Here is a 14173-nt window from a genome sequence, read left to right as displayed (position 1 = left end):
CGGAGGTCACTAAAGTAATAGCAGCTATCCGAGAACCGGATGACGAGACCGAGACCGCGAACTGGTTCGAATTTGTGAGATTTGCGCAAAGACAGGATGATTCGTTGCAAGTTAGAAATAGTATTCGTATTAAGTTAGAAATCGAACCGGACAAATACGAAATAAGGCACGATCTAATTCGTCTTAAAACTGAATACGGCGATAGAATCATCATTCCCGACCGAATAAGATGGCAACTAGTATATAAAATACATAACTATTTGTTACACTTTGGAACCGATAAAACATTAGACTTCACGAAACAATTTTTCATAGTCAACAACCTCGATAAATTATGTAGGGATGTAGTTGCGTCGTGTAACGTTTGTCAGGCGTCAAAATATCACACGCGCGCGACGAGAGGTACGATGTACTACGAGTTGCCAAAGAAACCCGGTAAGGTAATTTCCTTGGACATTTTTGGTCCATTGCCTCAAACCGCGAGAGGTAACAAGTACATTCTAGTAATCATGGATCAGTTTTCAAAGCTGACCAAATTTTACCTAATGCCCAATCAAAAATTAGACACTATCATTGACACACTGCAATTGCAATGTTTCAACGATGTCGGTATTCCGGATGAGATATTAACGGATAACGCAGGACAATTTATAACGGGTCGATGGCGCGAATTCGTGACCGAAATGGGGCTCACGGCCAGGAAAACCAGTCCGTATAACCCACAGTCCAATCCTGTCGAGCGGGTAATGAGGGAGATAGGACGAATAATTAGGGTATACGCGTACGACCGACGAATTCGTTGGGACCGAATAATCTCAAGGGCGGAAAAAACCATCAACAGCACCACTCACTCGAGTACCGGATGCAGACCAACGGACCTACATCAGGGCCAGAATGATCTGTTGACAATCAATGAGCGCTTGAAGCCGCTGGAAGAGGAGGAGGACGAGCAGGAAGCGGAAACAAAACTACAGGCGACCATCGAACGAGCGGCGGAGACCCTGAGGAAACGAGCTGCGAAGAGAAAGGTGCAGGCGGATAAGTCTGAAGAGGCCAAACCGTTCGAGCCTGGCGACCGAGTATGGGTCAAGCTTCACAGAAGAAGCGACGCCAGCCGAAGATTAACAAAAAAGATACACCTTGTGTACGACGGACCCTACAGGATAGGCCAAGTGATACGCGAAAACGCTTACCTGATTGTAGACGACGAAGACAACGTAATAGGGGTGTACAACTCCCGTCAACTCAAGCCGCACAGAGAGGCGTTGATGCAAGATCCAGTCCAGGTGAACGCGATCGATGAACCACAGAAGAAGTCGAAGAAGATCCGGGAACCTGAAACAGAAAAAAGAAAGATTAATACAATAAAAACATCACGAGAAATAAAAACACTAAATATGATGACGATAACGAGAAGCGAGAAGACTATCTCAAAAAAGGAAGTCGACAAATACATAGACGAGTTGAGAAAACAGTCGCTCGAAAAAAGATTATTATCGGAAAATTCCGATAACGAAATCCAAACAGACGAGAATGATACTTCGCGTGTCACAAAGCGAAGGAAAACTCAGGCCATCAGTGAAAAGGGCATGAGACATATTTCTCGTATCCGAAACTTACTACTCAACCAGACGCAAAATAACTGGGTGACAGGTAGAGTTGAGGAGAAAAAAGTGAAAGTGATCATGGACACACGTGGCGAGTTCAATGTCATCACGGACAAGGCGGTTGAACTGATTGAACGCGAAGGAACGAGACTACCAAGGACAACGGACTCTAAGAATATCCCCGCATACCTCAAGAGAGAAAAATGGACGACCATAGTAGCCGTGACAGTTCACGTTGAAATCTTTGCAAGATACCTAACCGTTGAAGCCATGGTTCTAGAAGGACAGGAGCCCACGCTCATAATTGCCCGAAATTCCAGGAAAGAGCTGGCGAGATTAATAAAACAACCAGTGAACGAGAAACCGAGCCCACAACAAACCAAACCTTCCGTAGTCGATTTAGTTACTTTACAGGTAGACGATGACCCGATCCAAACCCAAGGCAGACGAAACGACCCGAGGGACCCCAAACCAGTCGCGAAGCAGAAGCAGAGACGACCGGATTCCAAGGAAGTCGCGAACGAACAGCCCGAACCAGTGATCATCCCCAAAACCTGTGAACCAGCCTTTAGCGACTCAACGCCACCACTGTCTGACGAGCGCATACTTGTAAGCGAAAGAAAACCAACTTCTCGCATGAAAATTAGTCTTAATGACCGCGATAAAAATAACACGCGAAAATCTAATATAATAACGCGAATACCACGCGAAATCGCAAATTCATTCGAATTAACGCGAAATAAAGAATCTGATTTTGAATGCGAAATTCATGAAAATAACCGTAAGGAAATCTTGTTGACAAGCGACAATGAGTCATGCTTATCGTCCGATACAGGAATCGCGACGCGTTTAATCAATAAAAATAAAGAACAAGCGCGAAAGAACAAATTAAAAATTTCTCCGATACATGATAAGTCCAATAGACATAAAAACGCGAATGCGGAAGTAAATAGCTCAATAAGTTACGAAATGGTCATTCCCGACGCGAAATACGACGCGCAAAACTGGTACGTTACGAACAAACTCGAAAAAGTACGAACCCACCCTAATGTATCAGTGAAAACGCAGCGTAACTCAGAAAAGCGCGATAGGTTGTGACCGAACATGCTCACAGAATTAAAGAATTCTTAGAGAATCTTAAGATTTCCGCAGATCTCTTACTTTTCACGGTCGCCAGGTCGGTGAATTGCCCCGCCGCCAGGGTCTGGTCACGGCCCTTTGTCTCGATCGGCCGGACGATGGAATGCGCCTACACGGCTTCTGGATGCGGAAGTCCTCGTAGAAATACGTCCGCTCACACTTGGCTGGGACCCCCGCGTTGTAGAATCCTCTGGGGTGCTTCGCTGCGTGGCCGGCGTCGGATGACGCAATCTCCCGCCACTAACGGTGGCCACAGGACTCGCCCAGGATGGGAAATTTGGGTCGCACGAATAAACAAAGGCTTCTCGGTTCTCACACAACTCGATTTATTATTGCTTTCACGCACACACTCACACTACGGCTTCTGGTCGCCCACGCGTGTGTCGTGATTCACTTGTCTACATGTCGTCTCTCGCATAACGCACGTAGATGTTGCGAATTTATTACGCGCTCGCGTTATTTAATACGCGCGGAAAGAATCTGCAGGCAAGGCTCGCGGGTGTTGTCGCTAAACTACTAAGTCGCGCCCGTTGCTGCCTATGCACTAATTTCGTAAGATACGATAACGAGATCGCGCGGGAACACGTATATGCACGCACGTCCGTCTCCCGAGACGTCTCGTTGCAGACTTTTTTTCGTTGGGACGCCGAGCCGTTCGTTCTCATGCATCCCTACCACTCGGTGCACCCCGATTGGCTTGTTGTTGTCAGGCTGTAGTCTGTCGCCAATCGGTGAGCATCGAATGGTATCTCACTCATACTCACTTCTTTTCTCGCTCTGATGCTATGGCACCGCATGCGCAATGCGTCAGAATTCCATAGCGCCGAGCGAGTAACATCGCAATGCTATTGGTCGCACTGGTCCGTGCATACGGACTGCCTTAGAGGCTTAATGTCCCAAAATGAATAATTATTGTTTAAATTAACTGTATTGCCTAATTTGGCCCTAAACAAGATAAAATAATCAAGAAACGCGCGCTCGCGCTAAGCGATATGCGCTCTGAATGAAATTACGGACCAGTGTTACCCGCAGGGTGAACGCGCCTTAAGCGTCACTCAAAATTAATGAATAACATCAATTAACGCAGGCTAATGCGTTGATTACATAAAATGTTCCGATTCGCCTGTTGTAGCCTCGTAAACTTGCCAGAGAACGGTCGCGATTCCCTCTTGTCGTTCCGATATAGTTATCGTTATTAACCGTGGTATATGACATTCCACCAATGAATATTAAAATAAAGGGTTATCGTCTGGGGAATCTCGAGCGTTATCTCGCGATTTATGCGTCTCGCATACATGCTAATTGTGTCGCGCAAGTACGACCATGGGCAACCTAACCTCGAACTGTCAGATTCCGGCTGCCTGGTCCTCATGAGTCTTGACAATTATTTCCTTGGGCAAGACGAGCAAATGCCCCAACTCTGGCTGAAACAGGTCGACGGCCTGTCGCATAGTCGATAGATCGTCGCCTATCGTGTCGTTCGCGTAGGTGCACCAATTTTCGATCCTATGCAGAAGCCCCCGTCGCATCATGTACATCGCGAGGAGGGTTCTGCACGAGGATTGGAACATTCCCGATTTTTGTACTACAATGGAAATGTCGTGCCTTCGCGCGTCGAGAGTGTAGACCTCCTCGACGCGAGTGGCGTACCGTTGTTGGATGTAATGTTCGTAAAGGTACGCGATATCCTCTGCGTGCTGGCGCACCAAATTGCGGGCCTCGCGCAATTGCTCGTCCGTCTCTCCGGCTTTGTCGCCGAACGCGTGACACAAAAGATAGCCCGCTAGTAGACCAAAGTCTATAGGGGCTATCATTTTCGCCGGTGAATGATACATCTGACAATAAGTTATTACGTGTCGGCTCCACGTGGGTGATGCGTGGCAGGTAAAATTGCCGAGTCTGTATAAAAAGCCAATACGGTAACGCCGTATTTTTCTGTCGCCTATAAATATGGCCCGACTAAAAAATTGCCACAGTGGCGACCGCCGGCTTTTACCAGAAAAGTGTTCGAGGAGCGCTAAAAAGGGTCGTCCCTGGCTGTCGGTGATAGTATCGGCCCGATGAATTTGGATTATGTCGAGATGACGGTGGTCCAGCATCACTAGATCCACCAGGAGACGACCCGCGTCCTCACACGGCATACGAAGGCCATGGAGGCCCTGATAAAACCTGACGACAAACACGTCGCATTCGTCGTACACGTTAACCCGAGCCATTTTGCGGGTTACTAAGTGCGCAAATTGACAGTAGTCTTGGGGCGCAATCCTAAAGCTTTTTTTTATATGAAAGGTGTATGCCGCAAGACCTCCGTGCGCCGTTTGCGTATTTGGCGACAAAGTTGCCGCCGCCGCGATTATAACTTTGTCTATAATATTAGACGCAGCCCGTCGTAAGGGACTGTCTAGCTTATGTCCCAAACGACGTCTTGACGGTAAAGGCCCGGTGGTTTCGTCGACGTCGTCGTCGTCGTCGTTGGTTCGATTATGATTCAGTTGAAACAACAAGTACAACGGGCGGTTGTCAATGATGCCCAGTTGAAACTCGTACCAACGCCGCGCGGCGGATATATTGTTCGGCGCAGCCGCGAACAAAGGCGGACGATCAAGGTTGGGAAACTTGTTGCGATTGTTCAAGTATGATATTAGTTTTGTATTTTGGCAACGTTTAATGTATTGAGGATGCGTATGTATTGTCGCGTTATAACGACATTTAAATGGTTGTAATGTTGTTGCCACCACTAAGACGGAGTCGACATCCGACTCGACGTTGATGTCGTTCGTCGAGGCGTCCCTCTCTACGGCGTCGTATTCCTGCCTGATCGGATCGAATGTACTAAAATGACTCGTCCACGTTTGGTCGATGGACGTATCGCACGACGTTGATGGTGACGACGATAACGACGACGACAACGGGGGCGGCGGCGGTGGCGGCGGCGGAGGCGGTGGTGGCGACGATGGCGGTGGTGGCGACGATGGCGGTGGCGGTGACGGTCGCGGTACGCAAGGCTGCGGTTGCGGCCGCGGCGTCGCCGGCAGTGGCAATGGAGGCGGTGGCGGGGGCGATTGCCTTTCGTCGGGTGGCAGATACATATTGATCAGCCGCCACTGTGCACGCCACCAGCGTAACAACGACGACGACGACGACGACGAGGACAAAATTATTACATCTGATTCGTTAGGCGATGGTTGTGGCGGTAATTCTCGTACCAACCGGTACTTGTCCAATTGTACGCGAAGTACAAACTTTGGAAGGCTTCTTGTTTGGCGCAAGCCTACCTTAGTTGCTTTGTTTAAATTTATATTTTCTTCCATTTTTGGTTTATCCCATTGCCCGCTGCGGCTCCGCCGACCAGGGCGTACCCTCACCCGTCCCGAAAACACCCGGGACGGGGCTCCGAGTTCCCCCGGAGGATCGGCATATACCTCTGGCCGGGGGAAAGACCATCCCCGGCACTGGGTTCCTGCTCCTTACTTACCCGCGGGCCGGGGCATCGAGGCCCGCGGCATCCGCGGGCTTTCCGGGGTTCCGGGCCTCCGACTTCCCGGACACCGCAGCGGGCGGCGCCACTCAGGGGGCCCCACGGACGGATGGGGCGAAGGAGGCTGCGACCCCTCCATCGCCTTGCCCGCCGTGGCGACGAGCCGCCCGCTCCCGGGTAATCACCTCCCGGGAAACGGGTTCCTCCTGCCCAACGGACAACTTCGGAAGGGACGCAGTTGTTGTCCGTTGGGCTATCGAATGGAACGCGCGCACGCGCGCGCGCGCGCGTCGCCAGGCCCAAACCCTGAGTCATTCTAGGCCGGCCCTGGCAATCCGCGTGCGCGCGGGCCTGACCGTTGGATCCTGGCCTCGGAACACTTCCGAGCGGCTCCAACGGCCACGTCGTCGGGGGGGAGAAAGGTCGGTAATCCCGAGAGTAACGTCCGTATATGTCGGGTCGCACGCGGCCCAAAGGCCACGTCGACCCCAGACACCCGGACCCCGCGAGATTTCCTACTTTTTTCCCCTTCCGACGAAGCGCGTTCCACACTCGACGGACTCTTGGCACCCTCGCGAGAGATCGCGAGGGTGAGCCTCTCCACCGCGGCAAGGTGGTCCGTCGAGTCGGAGAGGGACAAAGCGTAGCGTACGTCTACGCGACGTGTACGTTCGACACGCTTCCTCTCGCTCCGAACGAGTCCTACGTTCCTCCGCACCGGACCCGGTAAGTTGGAAAAAATTTTTTTACAAACATCTTTGTGTGTCATTAGACAACAGTTAGCAATTTTAAACCAAAAATGAGCTTTGCCCCAAGTAATAAAATTTTCCATAAGACAAAAGGTAGTACTATTAATAAGTAATATTTGTCGGAGATGGCCATCGTCGATTGTGAATTTATACACAAGTATATATGAACTCGATAAGAGATTTACAATAATATTAACAGATACAGAATAATAAATTTATATATACTTCAAAAACGTACGCAACCGTAGTCTGACGCGCGCGCGCAAGCGCGCGCGGCAAACTCAATCTCTCAAGCGTGCTCCGGTCAAGAAGGCTAACAGCGGGGTCCAGGGGGCGCAGCCCCCTGGTCAGGGGTCCCGGGGGCGAAGCCCCCGGGTGGGGGTGCAGGGGGCAAAGCCCCCGCTGGGGGGGGGGTCGGGGGGGGGCGAAGCCCCCCCCCGTAAAAAAAAGAAATATAAATAAAAGGACAAGATCAGTTATCAGCAAGTAATAATATTCGTTTGACGGCGTGTGATTTTCAACGTCGAATTTTTGTAACAAGGCAAATTTGCGACACGGTACCAAGATACGATAAAAAATTTTTTACAAGATACAAAAGCGTAAAGTTACCGACGGAGCACGTACTCTATCAACGCTCGGCGCGCAGAAAATTGGACATTCGTCGACGGTCGCTAAGGCGCAGCGACTACCTTACCGAAGCCTACTAATAATAAGGCAAACGTGCTTCGTCGACCGAGGTCGGTAACGTCGGGGGTTTCCAGGTATTCCAGGATAATGTCGGTTCGATCGAATCACGAAAAACGCGTCCAAGTTTAATCACTCACGTTTCCGCTAGGCGGCGTTTCTCGACGACCAGGGCACCTTTCTCGCGAGTACTCGCAAAGCTATCGGTTCGTATATAAGGAATTTTTATACAACCAACATTATCCCCTCGTGGGTAAAGGGTTCGAAAGTCGTTCTATACGCGCGTGTGGCTTGGTCTGTTGCAGTTGGTAGACAACGACGAGATGGGTCAACGCGCACCTACTCCCTCGAGCGAGGATCTCCCGTCGACATTGTCCATGGACGACGAGGTTGCCCAGTTAATGGCGGAACTCGACGAGGAGATGGGGGGGGAGGGAGAGGAGCAGCAGCAGCCAATAAGCGGCGACGATAGCGGCGACGGTGGCGACGATGACGACGATAACACTTCGTCGTTGTCGGAATACAACGCCACCGACGATGATACCGAAGAGGAGGAGGAGGAGGAAGAGGAAGAGGAAAAAGAGGAGCCTCCGCTCAAGAAACGGCGGTAAGTATCGTCGTCTCACGTTCTATCCCACTACTATCATTCATTCCCCTTCACGCTTTAAAACGTAAAAACGTAACGCTTGTCGCAGATGCCGTTGAGAGATACACGTTCGCACGCCGTGGAAAGAGCGAGAGGAGGCTACGACAGACAGTGATCGACGGATCACAGACAGGGCAGGGAGGGTTTGGAGTCGCAAAATACCACGGAAGTGACGAGCCGTGGGGTCCTAATCCCTGCCCCCCTTGGACGCGACGATAGACATACGTGCGGACCACCGAGTGGTCGGACGGACGGACGGACGGACGCTATTTTTTTGGAAGTTTAAAAATGCGACGATTGCGGCTAGACTTTTATACAATCGAACAGTTTGTACAGGCACGAAAAGCTGTCGCGCGCGCGTTATACCACAAGAAGAATAGTAACTCGAGGCGTTGATTGTAAAATTTGTTTAAAGCTACTCGGATTATTGACTCTGCATACGCGTACATTGTAAACTTTTTTCATCTCTATTTCCAGCTTTGGTGAGTATCCCGCATGTCGTGAAACGTTATTAATTGCTTCAAACATTATTTCCAGCTTTGACGATTATCCCCCATATCGTTAAATATTATTAATTGTTTTAAACTTTATTTCCAGCTTTGGTAAGTGTCTTCGCATGTCGTAAAATGTTATTATTTGCTTCAAACATTATTTCCAGCTTTGGTGATTATCCCGCATGTCGTAGCATATCGTTACTTGCTTTTATACTTTTATTTCTAGCTTTGGTGAGTATCTTGCATATTCAGGATTATTGTAAAGTACTTTTATCTCTATTTCTTGCTTTTGCGTGTATCCCGCGTGTCGCGGTATATTGTTGTTCGCTCCTAACTTTATCTTTAGCTTCGGTGAGTATTCCCGCGTGTCGTGGATTATTGTTCGTCGCTGGGTAAAGGTTCGGGAGTTGTTCCACACGCGTGGCTCGGTCCGTCGCAGTTTCTAGATATCAAAAGATGCGTCAACGTTTTCGAGTTTAAAAAAAAATACATTTTTCTCTCTTTTATCTGTTTCACGATATTACCAGAGCGTGCTCTTAGCACCGTGTCTCTAGCGACACAGTGAGCCCCTTCACCACGTCAAGGTGGCACGCCATCGAAGAGGAAATATTTTTTTATTTCATTTTTTATTTATATTTTATAGATATATATTTTATAATTTTAAATATTTTCCGCTTCCTCGGCCGCTCTTTCCTCCTCTTCCTCCTCCTGCTCCACCCCCTCTTCCTCATCTATAGCCCTTTCTTCCTCCCGCTCCCTCTCTCTCTCCTCTCTTCGCTCCTGTTCCGCTCGTTCCCTTCTTCTTCTTCTTCTACGCTGGTCCGCTAAGTCGCGCAGGAACTCGCGGCGCGCATAGTTGGGGAGAGATTGAAGCAGATTATCCGTGTTCTCGGATAAGTCAGATTCATCTGGACTTGTATCTAACAAGGAAAAAAAAATTTCGTTACAAAAAAATAAGACAAAACACACACACACACAAGACACGTACTATTTTCAGAGGTCTCGTTAGCGTCTGAATGCTCGTCTTCGTCCGCGACGTCGAGCATCCAGTAAGCCAAAATCTTTTTGGCCAACCGACCTGAAGGGTGAATTGTCATCTGAAACAACCCAAGAATGTTACATTATACACACGAAACATTAAACTTACCAATAATACTTACAATTGGTTTTGTTGCTGCTGCTGTTGCTGCTGCGCTGTTGTCGTTATTGCTGCTGCTGTTATTGTTGCTGCTGCCACTGTTGCTGTAACAGATCAGTTTTTATTGATAAATAATTACAGTCGGTTGGCAATATATTTCTTAGTACAAAAAAGTAAAAATTTTTACATAAAAAATACTGTAACTCGCAAACGGTTGGAGATACGAACTCGCTCGTGGTCCCGTTCGAAAGATCTCGTCGAGATCTACAAGAGGGACCTCGCGCGAACCTCGTAGCTCCAATCGTTCGCGAGGTACCGCGAAAAAATAAAAATTTTTACTTCAAAATACCGTAACTTTTAAACGGTTGGAGATACGAGTTCGCTCGTGGTCCCGTTCGAAAGATCTCGTCGAGATCTAAAAAAAAGGTTCTTTGCTCGAACCTCGTATCTCTAACCGTTTGCGAGTTACGGGACTTTGAAAGTCGATTTCGGGGTACCTCTCGGGAGCGCCGAGCCTTACCTCCGTATAAGCGAGCGCTCATTAGAGTGACCAGCGGAGCTCTTGTTCGACCACGAAGGCTTGGGTACACGAATTTCGGAGAGAGACCCTTTTTCGACGTACTCGACGAGGGCTATCACCTCCCGGTGTCGTTGTCCCCGTAGAAGACGTCCTTGGTGGGTTTTTTAACGTTACCAGGTCAGCGCTCCATAGGTCGTCGAGTCTAGGTGTCTATCCTTTAGTTACTCGACGAGCTCTATCCATCCCCGGTATCGGCGTTCTCGTAGACGACGTTCCTGGTAAGTTTTCGCGCTGCACCAGGTCTGCGCTTCGTAGGTTCCGGAGTCTAGGTGTCGATCCTTTAGTTACTCGACGAGCTCTATCCATCCCCGGTGTCGGCGTTCCCGTAGACGACGTTCCTGGTAAGTTTTCGCGCTGCACCAGGTCTGCGCTTCGTAGGTTCCGGAGTCTAGGTGTCGATCCTTTAGTTACTCGACGAGCTCTATCCATCCCCGGTGTCGGCGTTCCCGTAGACGACGTTCCTGGTAAGTTTTCGCGCTGCACCAGGTCAGCGCTCCATAGGTCGTCGAGTCTAGGTGTCTATCCTTTAGTTACTCGACGAGCTCTATCCATCCCCGGTATCGGCGTTCTCGTAGACGACGTTCCTGGTAAGTTTTCGCGCTGCACCAGGTCTGCGCTTCGTAGGTTCCGGAGTCTAGGTGTCGATCCTTTAGTTACTCGACGAGCTCTATCCATCCCCGGTGTCGGCGTTCCCGTAGACGACGTTCCTGGTAAGTTTTCGCGCTGCACCAGGTCAGCGCTCCATAGGTCGTCGAGTCTAGGTGTCTATCCTTTAGTTACTCGACGAGCTCTATCCATCCCCGGTATCGGCGTTCCCGTAGACGACGTTCCTGGTAAGTTTTCGCGCTGCACCAGGTCTGCGCTTCGTAGGTTCCGGAGTTTAGGTGTCGATCCTTTAGTTACTCGACGAGCTCTATCCATCCCCGGTATCGGCGTTCCCGTAGACGACGTTCCTGGTAAGTTTTCGCGCTGCACCAGGTCAGCGCTCCATAGGTCGTCGAGTCTAGGTGTCTATCCTTTAGTTACTCGACGAGCTCTATCCATCCCCGGTGTCGGCGTTCCCGTAGACGACGTTCCTGGTAAGTTTTCGCGCTGCACCAGGTCTGCGCTTCGTAGGTTCCGGAGTCTAGGTGTCGATCTTGGTACAACTCAACGAGAGGAGCAACTTTGTTCCTCTTGAGGAACTTCGTATCTCTTACCGTTTGGCCGTTATAAATCGTTAAAGTTTTAGGAATTTTAAAATTAAACAATTTTTGAATTTTTGAATTTTTTCCTTATAGAACTCGAAAAGCCAAGCAACTTTGGTCCTCTTGAGGAACCTCGTATCTCTTACCGTTTGGCCCTTATAAATCGTTAAAGTTTTAGGAATTTTAAAATTAAACAATTTTTTAATTTTTGAATTTTTTCCTTATAAAACTCGAAAAGCCAAGCAACTTTGGTCCTCTTGACCAACCCTCTAACTCTTACTTTTTGGTTGTAAAAAATAATTTTTTTTACTTTTACCGGGATTTGACATTGCGTCCTTATAGAACTCGACGAGAGGAGCAACTTTGGTCCTCTTGACCAACCCTCTATCTCTTACTTTTGTAAAAAATAATTTTTTTTACTTTTAACGGGATTTGACATTGCGTCCTTATAGAACTCGAGGAGAGGAGCAACTTTGGTCCTCTTGACCAACCCTCTATCTCTTACTTTTTGGTTGGAAAAAATAATTTTTTTTACTTTCACCGGGATTTGACATTGCATCCTTATAGAACTCGACGATAGCAGCAACTTTAGTCCTTTTGCCCACCTTCGTATCTCTTACCGTTTGGTCTGTGTAACTTTTTGAAGTTTTTGAAAATTTTTTGAAATTTTTCTAAGTTTCTTATAAGTGATTGGAAAAATCGGTCAAGTTGCGACTATATTAATGGATTTAGAAGGTCGAGAAACGCGTTTTGGCACTACAAATTTTGGATCGATTTTTGGAATTTTTGGAATTTTTTTTTTTTTTTTTTGAAATTTTTCTAAGTCCTACAATGGGTTTTTGTTATTAAAAATTGGTATCTGGAAAGTACATACTAGTCGATTCAGAACGTGGAGAAACGCGTTTTGGCACCTTAAATTTTGGACCGATTTTTGGAATTTTTGGAATTTTTTTTGAAATTTTTGAGACCTAACCTTTCGAGACGAAACTTTGATATTCCAGACCTAACCTTTTTGAGACAATCTTTTTTAATATTCCGCTGTTTTTTTTTGAGACCTAACCTTTTCCAGACCTAACTTTTTCTTGAGACCTAACCTTTTTTTTTTAATATTCGACTTTGACTTTTGGAGACCTAACCCCCCTCTTCGAAATTAAGTTTCGACTCTGGGTATCTTTAATTTGGCTGTTGCGGTTTGATTGGCAGTCCTAACCGAGTTGAGTTCGGGTTGTGCCTGGGTTAGGGTTAGGGTTAGGGTTAGGGTTAGGTTGTGACCGGATAACCGATAGACGCGAGTCGAGATCAGGATAAATGGGAACTCACCAAAGACTTTGTGCAAGTCGTCACAGTCGCCAGCCCCTTTATGTCCACCAAGAGGCAAAGATTCAGCTTCCAGGATCGTCGCTCAGCTCTGCTACTCTGGAAGCTCTGCGTCGTCGGATGTGCCGGAAGAACGAACAATACAAGTGGAACGCCTTCACTTGCCGTCGCACAAAACCAACAACGCTAATTTCGTGATTATCACTAATCACTTATTTTCTTTCTGTTTCAGGTGCTGCCGTCAACGTCAGGATGTCCTCCCAGGTCGCCGTCAATCCCACAGGATCTTCACCAGGTAAGTATAATTTTAGGGGGTGTTTTACCCGTGGCCCCGTTGGTTTCCAGGATCGTCTCAGCTCAGCTCGCCAGGAACCCGTCACGCTTCAGGAATCACGAACGCACGCGCCAGAAAGATAGGTGAGCGAATAAACACTAGACAGTATGTTTATTAATAAAAACAAAACAATGGTTTATTTCACTTCACTAATGTTGTACAGAAAACCGTCCGCGACGCTTATTCACACTCGTGTCGCAAAGTTGGTATTTCTGATTGTTTCAGGCCTCACAGGGTTCGGCCTGTGCGAATATTTAACGCGGCTGTTATAATCGCACTTTATTCCGCGGAACTCTCGCATGTGTCCGCGCGATCGCACTTGTGCCACGAAAAAAGGCCGACGATTGGTTTGCGCGCGAAATATACTATCTCGGATTCTCCCGGTGTTGTCGCTATCTGACTTTGCACTCTCGTGATGTTAACGCTCTGAGAGATCTGGCGCGAAAAGCTCTCGAGGTCTCTCGGTGCTCGCTTTTATGCTCGGGAGAGAGACGCTACTCCCTCCCGTCGGAATCCGCCAATTGCTGCCGAGAGCGCTTGGGCTTCCCCCTCCCGGCGGGCTACGCCAACCACGCGTGGCGTCGGTTTCCCCCGGTCGCGGGACTCTTGGTAGCCCCCACTCGCGGCTCGCTCGGTTGCGCGGCCCGGTTGCGCTGTGAGCAATGTGCATGTTGCCCCCACCATTAAGGTAGTGATTGTACTTGCAAGCGCACATATTTGACTTAGATCGCACTTAAGGTGCAATTTGCATTGTTTAACGTAAATTATTGTTAATCGTAGCTTATTAAAGCCACGATACCAGGAAATGCATCGAATACG

This window comes from Monomorium pharaonis, chromosome 1 (assembly GCF_013373865.1).
Source record: "Monomorium pharaonis isolate MP-MQ-018 chromosome 1, ASM1337386v2, whole genome shotgun sequence".
Taxonomy (NCBI): Eukaryota; Metazoa; Arthropoda; class Insecta; order Hymenoptera; family Formicidae; genus Monomorium; species Monomorium pharaonis.
The sequence above is the reverse complement of the archived record's forward strand: the minus strand, read 5'-3'. Positions refer to the sequence as shown.